Raw genomic sequence first — 8,196 nt, forward strand, 5'->3', positions numbered from 1 at the left:
CATCACACCACCAGCTGGCCTGCAAGTCATTTGTTTTACAATTTATTTATTATTATCACAGGAGAGAGAGGCAGCCTTCACAGTCTCACCTGCGGTCCTCCCTCAGCAAGTCAAGATCATGGGCAAGTGTGCACATCCAGCGTGTGCAAGTTCTCCTGGGAACAGAGTCCTGATCTCTTTGGCTCCGGAATTGCAGAGGGGTGTGCTGCCACGGCACCGCTGCAGCCGGGCTACCGTGCAAATAAATGTTTCCTCCAAGGTACGAGATCAAACGCATTAAATCAGACCAGAGCTTTCAGAACGTTTGAGCTGGACACGTTCAACTAAAGTCCCTCTTTGCTGACAATGTTTAAAGGAGGCCCGCCCGGCCAGCAGAGGGTCCCACCACACCCGTCCCCTCCCACTGAACTCCGCTCCTCACCCTCGAGGTGGAGAAGCCGCCTGTGGCCACACTGGGGCTCCCAGTGCTGCAGGAAAGCCTGGGCTGGAAATACATAACTGAGGACCCAGGAATGCATTAGACTTCTTTTTGCATGGAATTTGATTCTGGAGAGAAATCTCAGCTATGCTGTGTGTGTGTGTGTGTGTGTGTGTGTGAAGTTATTTACTAAAAAAGAGAAAAAAAGACAAGCACCCCCAACAGGGTCTCACAGCACAAGCTCCATGGCCTTTCCTAGGCAGCCAGCACCGTGGGCGTGCACATGCAAGTCGACCCAGAGACTGACCCCCGATCTCCTGTATGGCTTTCAGCAGAGCTCAGCACTGAGCTACCGCCATGTCACCGGCTGGGCCTCAATAGTGTTGTTACAAACTCCAGCAGAGCTCAGATGCCCCTTGCAAGCAGCCACACTTACAAAGGCTGGCCAGCACCTCGTCACTCATCTTTTACTGCTTCTTCTCAAAGGCCCAATGGGAAGTCTGTCAACCCCAGCACCTCACACAGTGTGACCAACTTCCAGCAAGGTCCCTCCCACCAGATGCTCGGTGCCGTTGCCGGCCTTGCCGCTATGAGCTCCAGGACGTCGCCCGGCACACATGCCTGGCTGCTATTGACGAGGCAGGGCGACGCTCTGGAAAATATCGAAGTGCCGCGTGGACAACCTCGCTCTGCGAGTCTTGCTGCAGAGCCTCATGCTCGTTCTAATCACTATCACTTTCCTGAGAATCGGCAAACAACAGGTATTTCGCTCGGTGAATATTTCCCCCCACTTTAATGAGAAGAACCACATCTGAGTCAGACGATTGAGGGAAGGGGAGGAATCGTGGACCTCACTGAGGGCCTGAATGTGATCTCTCAGGCAAAACGACAGTCTGCCCCAGGAAATTCCAGCCTGCATGAGAAATTGGAACTGAAAACTCTACCTGCCTTCGAGTTGGCTGGTTGGAAGACTTTTGCCATCCAGACACTCAACAAAAAACCTGCCAGAAAGCAAGAAAGAAGAAAACCTGGCTTCCTCGTTGCTGTATGTGTACCTGGGCCTCACTCTCTGGAGATAGATTTGCTTCCTATGTTAGAGAAAAAGTTCAAATAATTAATTATGTCAAAATCTCCAGGAAGCCCGTGAAATAATGATAATATTAATAAGTTGGAACTGAAAACTGAGCAGCAATTCAGTAAAACCTACAGTCGCTCTGAAGGACCCTTTATAATAGGGAGCCCTGGGGTCAATCCCAAATTAACCAAAAAAGCCCATGCAAAATCAAACGTGAAGACAACAGGGAGTCTGCGAAAGGAACCGTAAGCAGAAACACATCTTCCTGTACGCCAAATACACCAGCATTTGTTACAGACTCACAATTGTTACAGAAGCACTTTTCTGTCTGCAAATGCTAATCAGTCCCCCACACTAGACACTGACATTCTTTAGTCCATAATTTGGATAGAAAGGACTGGAACAGAAAGATCATTCATCCTTATGCGTGCATTCTACCTTTTAAGGGGCAAAACAACTCGGAAGTTTTATTTTAGCTTTATTTGGTTATTAGAATATTGTTCTTTTTTTATTTTATTTTTTAATATTTTTTCTTTTTTTTTTGTTTGGAGAGGTTTTTGCTATAGGGCGCGTGCGCTCACTAGACAGACAGACAGAGACATAGAGACAGAAAGCGAGAAATCACCCCCCTAGGGGGGATGGTCACGCTGCAATCCCTTCTCCTCCATTCTCCTCTCGGGATCTTGGGCACACACGCACACGCGCCCAGCATGAGTTTTAAGCCACCAGGTCCGGGACATGAACCGCGGTCGACTATGTGAGAGTCCAGCGACATAGCCATTACACTAACTGCTGGTTCCCTATTTTATTAAATTTTATTTATTTATTTTCATTTGACTGAGGCGGGGAGAGAAAGCAAGCCACTGGGTCAGGGACTCGAACTGCAGTTGACTACGTGCAAGTCCAGTGCTCTCAACCACCTGCCATCTACTGGCCCTTAGGCATTGTCTTTTTAATTATTTACCTTTACTTATTATTATTTAAAAATTTTCCTATAGGGCATATGTGCTCACCAGAAACAGAGAGAGAGAGAGGGAAAAGGAGAAAGAAAGCCACCAGGTCTGGAACTCTAAGCGCAGCCAGCCAAGTCGAACTCACCAGAAACAGAGAGAGAGAGAGGGAAAAGGAGAAAGCAAGCCACCAGGTCTGGAACTCTAAGCGCAGTCAGCCATGTGGAAGTCCGGCACCTTAACAACCACACCACCTGCTGGTTCCCGCTTTGGTAATCTTAAGGGAATCTTCTTGTCTCTGCAGATGAGACTTTTGGCAACTCAGTGCCTCTTTTTTTTTTTTAATTTACTTAAAAAAACACAATGTTTATTTAGGGCCAGTAGGTGGTGTAGTGGTTAAGGTGCTGGCCTACTGTGGTTTGAGTCCCAAACCCAGCAGTTTGGAAAACACGTTGGGCTCATGTGTGTGCCAAAAATCCTGAGAGAAGAATGAAGAAGGGATTGCAGTGTGGCCATCCCCTCTGGCAAGCAATTTCTTACCCAACCTCCACTCACCCTATTTCTCCAGTGAGCACACGTATCCTATAGCAAAAAAAAAAAAAAAAAAAAAATCCCAAAAAAACTAAAAAATACAAAATACTAAAAATATATATATATATATTTCTTTACCAGGGAGAAACAGAAAAAAAAGTAAGATAGAGAGAGCGGGACCCCCAATAGGGTTCTCATACCATAATCTATCCCAGTTTCAGTTGGCCCAGCATCTTCAGAGAGGTCCTGGGATGAGAACCCAGAACCTTCCCTATGTGGGTCCAGTTGCATTATCACTGTATCACCACTTGCCCCTCCCTAGTGTCTCCTTACAGCATGTGCGTTGAGGGCGAGGCCATGGTTTTCATCCTAGCTACTGAGCATGGGCACCCATCAGAGGACATGGAGACAGGCTGAGCCTGAACCTTCTCGAGGTCAAAGGTGGAAGCACAGGCTAGAGAAGCCATGACCCCTGGTCAGGCAAGGAGAAGGTTGCAGCACCAGCTGCAGAGTTGGGCAGAAGGCCACGCCCCACCCAATGGTCTGGGGGCAGAGTCAGGGGCATGGGGAGGGGTAGCCTCAGCCTCGGGCAGGAAGGCAAAGTGCGGAACAAAGTCGCTCTCTCAGAGCTATCCTGCAGGGCTCTGAGGAAGGCCACCTGTGCCCGGGACTGTGACTAGAGGTGGTCCCCATGGCAGTGAGCAGCAACGTCAAGACTTACTTGAAAGTGTGAAAACCCGTGGGGGACCAGCAGGCGTGGTAGTTGAGGCATAAGACACTCCCCACATGGCTGACCACGGTTGGAGTTGGGGACCTGGTGGCTTGCTTTCTCACTTTCTCTCTCTCTCTCTTTTTTTGTGTCTCCCTCTGATCAGATTTTAAAAATAAGTGAATGGATAAATACAATTAAATAAAAAATAAAGTGTGGGAACCCGTGAAGAGGGGGTGAGGGAGGGTGTTGAGTCAGGAGGCCAGGGGACACGTCAGGAAGGGCAGGGGCTGCCAGCAGGCCAGGGGAAAGCTAAAGATGTGGTACTGGCAGAGAAACAGGGCTAGAGGAGAAGAGCGCAGGGGCAGGTAGAGTGGGCGGTCGAGCGAGCACAGGTGGAGCAGGAGGGCCAGAGAGATGGGGAGAACGGCTGTGCTCGGAAGGGCGGGTATGCTTGCTTCCCACGTTTATCTCATCCTCTTGGGTGTGGCCCATGGTCTCAGCTTGTCAAGGCCACTGTGAATGGCCATGCCTCTGGCCCGCTGGCTCCCTGTCCAGCCTGTGTGAGTTGCACCCTTCTTACTCTGGTACTTCTCTGCCACAGGCACCTCTCCTAACATGCTTCATGTGGCCCAAGCCCCTCCACGGGAGCCCATCCAGGAACACTTGGGGGAAAAGTCAGTCACCCAGAGCTCATCTTGCTCCCGATAAAATTATCATCAGATGGGCTGGCAGGTGTTGGACTCCCACATGGCCAACGGCGGTTCGAGTCCTGGACCTGGCGGCTTGCTTTTTCATTTTCTCCCTCTCTCTCTCCCTCTCTGTCTCTCTCTGGTCAATTAAAAACAAATAAATAAAGCTAAATAAAATAATTATTAAAAAAAAAAAAAGAGTTACCATCAGAGTGGGGAGCAGCTGTGCTCACACCCAGGGCCAGCAGGCATGGCAGCGCCCGACTCCACTAGTCGTCATAGCTGTGTCTAGGGAAATGAGCCTGGCACGGCATAGCTGGCTTCCACGAGCCATGGTGGCTCTCAGGACCATCGCTTACCTTTCCAAGTGCTCGGACACCATCTGTCCTGGGCGATAACCAGGCCTGGGGGCTGTCATGTGGAGTCTTTTGTTGCCAGCTCCCACTCCCCACCTGCCTGGAGCGCTCTGGTCTGCCCACATCTGTGTACATGGCCTCTGTGGTCAGCGACAGGACAGGCCTCTACCTGTTCCCACAGCTCTCTGAGTTATAATGCTCGCCTGGGCCCTGGAGCAGCGGCTGCTATGGAGCCGGAAGTAGAACTGGGGCCAGAGGCAGGGACCTGGCCCCCTGATGTGGTCACCCTCATCACTGAGAGCTGGGAGGCCCAGGGGATCTGGCTCCTGCTTCTCGCTCCTCCAGACAGCCGAGGTCAGCATCTCGAAATTGCTAGTTATTCCTTTCTTCAATTAAGGATGATTCTTCTGACGCAGGAAGTGAACTCCCACCAGTTAATCTTATGGCCTTGAGTCCTGACGTGCGTGTTCTGTCTGCAGGCAGGCCCAGGACTTCCTTGGCGGCTGGTAACTGTGCATGTGGGCGCTGCCCTGGGGGTCACGGCCTCACACTTCTTGACAGGCTCCAGGTTCGCCCAACAGTGCTGGTCTTCAGACAGTGTGAGGCTGTGAGGCAGATTTACCGATGGGAAGTTGTGACCCGGCCTGGGAGTCTTTGTCTTCCTAGCTGAGAAATGGGGTGGGGAGAGGGGTCTGACAAAACAATTTCTGAAATCCCCACCAACTCAGCAGGTCCCCTTAATTGTGCCACCCACCCTTCCTACAGCGACTGGTTTAGGGTTTGTGGTGACTGGAAAGGGTGATGGGAGAAGGAGGTCTCAGTGCCTACTTTGACAACATGTTGTCTTGTAAAAAAAAATTATTTATTTATTCATTATTTATTGATTATTGTTATTATTATGTTTTAATTTGACCAGACAGAGGCAGAGAGAGAGAGAGAAAGGGAAAGCAGAAAGCGAGCCACCAGGTCTGGGACTCAAACCACGATTGCCCATGTAAGAATACAGTGCATTTAACCACCATGCCACCTGCCAGCCCCAAGGGCATGTTCTGAGAGCAGGATGGGTGTACCTGTGCCTATGTGTGTGTGAATGCACACGCACATGTGTATGCATGCACACGTACACGCACAGGGCTGTGCCAGGAAGCACAGTCTGACAGGGCCCCTGACAGACCGCAGTCACTGTTGGTGCTGTGAGCCAAGGGCTGGGGGAGCTGCTCGGACCCAGACAGGTGCCCTCAGTGGCAGGTGGATTGCTGGTCCTGCAGTCAGGGTCTTCTCTGTGACCTCTCACACACCCACAGGCCAGGCAGCCAAACTTGGACATTATCAGGGAAGGCCAAGGACCGTGAGGCACAGTGGGCAGGGCACAGGCCTGAAATCCATCCTGCCTCACCATCGCAGCCTCCAGTTCGTGTGCAAACTGGGGAGAATGCAATCCTCCTCAGCACATCAGGGACAAACGACGGGAGGTATAGACAGCCCTCGGCACAGTGCCTGTCCAGCAACGTCCCTGCTACTCCCATCCCACCCCCGTTCCCTAGTGGGAAGGGCTGCAGGAGTCCCTTCACACTCTCCCAGATGGTGACTAACGGCACGCTGGCGAATGGCTCCGGATTCACGACTGCGGAGCTCCTGAAATTCTGTCCGGACTCACGACTGCGGAGCTTCTGAAACTCTGTGTCTGCTGAGTCGCTGCTGCTGTCTGGCTCCACGATTCAGAGCTTTGGGGCTGAGGGGTTTCTTGGGAGGTGGGACTTTTGGTGCTAAAACTAGGACAGTCCCTGGCAAACCAGAATGGTTGGTCCCCCCCAGGGGCGAAGCCATTCTTGGGAGCTGGGACCAAAGGCCCTGAAAGCCTTGGTTTTGTGCAGCAAGATGTCAGAAGACAGAGCAGGACCCACGGGTGGGCCATACAAAATGATTTTGGCCCACGTGAGGAAATCCATTCTCATTGCCCACACTGTCTGAAAATGGAAGTGTTCTGGCTTGAGGTACTGAGCTGCCTGTTCTTGGATGAAATCAGCCAGGAACTGAAGGGCTTCTTAGCAGGGATCTTGTGGATGGAGTCTGAGACAGGGGCCAGCAGATGGCATAGCGGTTACGTTGCTGGACTCCCACATGGCTGACCGTGGTTTGAGTCCTGGATCTGGTGGCTTCAAAATCACACCGGCTGTGTGTACATGTGTGCCCAAGATCCCAGGAGAAGAATGGAGAATGGAGAAGGGACTGTGGCTTGGCCATCCTTCCTGGGGGGTGATTTCTCACCTTACCTCTCACTGTCTCTGTCTCTCTCTCTGGTGAGCACATGTGCCCCTAAGGGGGAAAAAGAAGTCTGAGGCAGGGTGCTGGACTAAATGTCCACTGAGGTCCCTGTCAGCTTCATATGTCTTCGGTTTCCATGGAGGAGCTAATGGGACCCTGGAGTTAAGATCACGGCTAGCCGGGCGGAGGAAGCATGACCTGACAGGTGGGGATGGGACAGGGTGGGTGCGGGGCCAGGCTGCAGGCAGTCACTGGGCTCCGCTCTCACCAGTTCCTGGCACCTTCTCAGAGAGGGCACAGTGAGGGGTTGGAAGTCATCAGGGGTGAGCCCGACAGCTGGCTTGGGGGCTGTCACAGGCTGGCCAGGTACCTGCTGGGCTCACGCTGGCCTATGGTCCCATAGGACCTGTACCTGGGTCCTTCACCTCTAGGAACCCCCAAAGAACCGCTGGGCAGCTCCTGCCCTCCTGTGGGGCTGCCCTCTAGTGGGCAGAAGCTGTAACTCAAATCTCCCCGACCCTGGGGGGTGGGAGGGGAGGGCTTGTTCTTTGGAAGCTCTGCATCCGATTTGAGAAGTGGGCGGGGTCTGTACACTATCAGGCCACTGGGGTCCACAGACCCTGTGGTGGGACTCCCAGGTGCGGTTTGCACGGGTCTCGAATGCTCCTTCCTAAAGTCACAAGAGTTCCTTCTCTTTGGGGGCTAGGTCAGACCCTGGAAATGACCCGGAATCTCTGGGCAGGGGCTGATGGAGAGGCCCTCTCTGGTATCCGATCTGGAGTGTCCTCGGCTTCTAGGGAGCCTCCCTGGCACCCTGTCTTCATTCCTCGTCCCGCTCCCTCTGGCCTGTCTTTCTCTCCGGGAGCCAGCTCTGGGTCTCCATCCAGGTTCCTTTGGATTCGTCTCGCCCCCGCTCCCCACCTCCTGTTGAGGTTTCGGCCCTAGGTCTCTGTCCAGCGCTGTGTCTCAGTGTCTCTGCGCCCCTGACTCTCAACCCATGTCCCCATCTCTGTCTGAACCGCAGTGTCTCCGGCTATCTCTGTCTCTCGCGCGGTCTCTGCCCCACGTCTCTGCGCCGGTTCCGATCTCGGTCGCCGTCGCCCCTCTGCTGCCGCCCTCCTCGGGCTGCGGTGGCCGCGCGGGCCGGAGCGGAGCGAGCAGGAGAGCGGCGGCCGCGGCCCGGGGCGGGGGTGCGGGCCC

Source organism: Tupaia chinensis, unplaced genomic scaffold (genome assembly GCF_000334495.1).
Source record: "Tupaia chinensis unplaced genomic scaffold, TupChi_1.0 Scaffold143814_1, whole genome shotgun sequence".
NCBI lineage: Eukaryota > Metazoa > Chordata > Mammalia > Scandentia > Tupaiidae > Tupaia > Tupaia belangeri.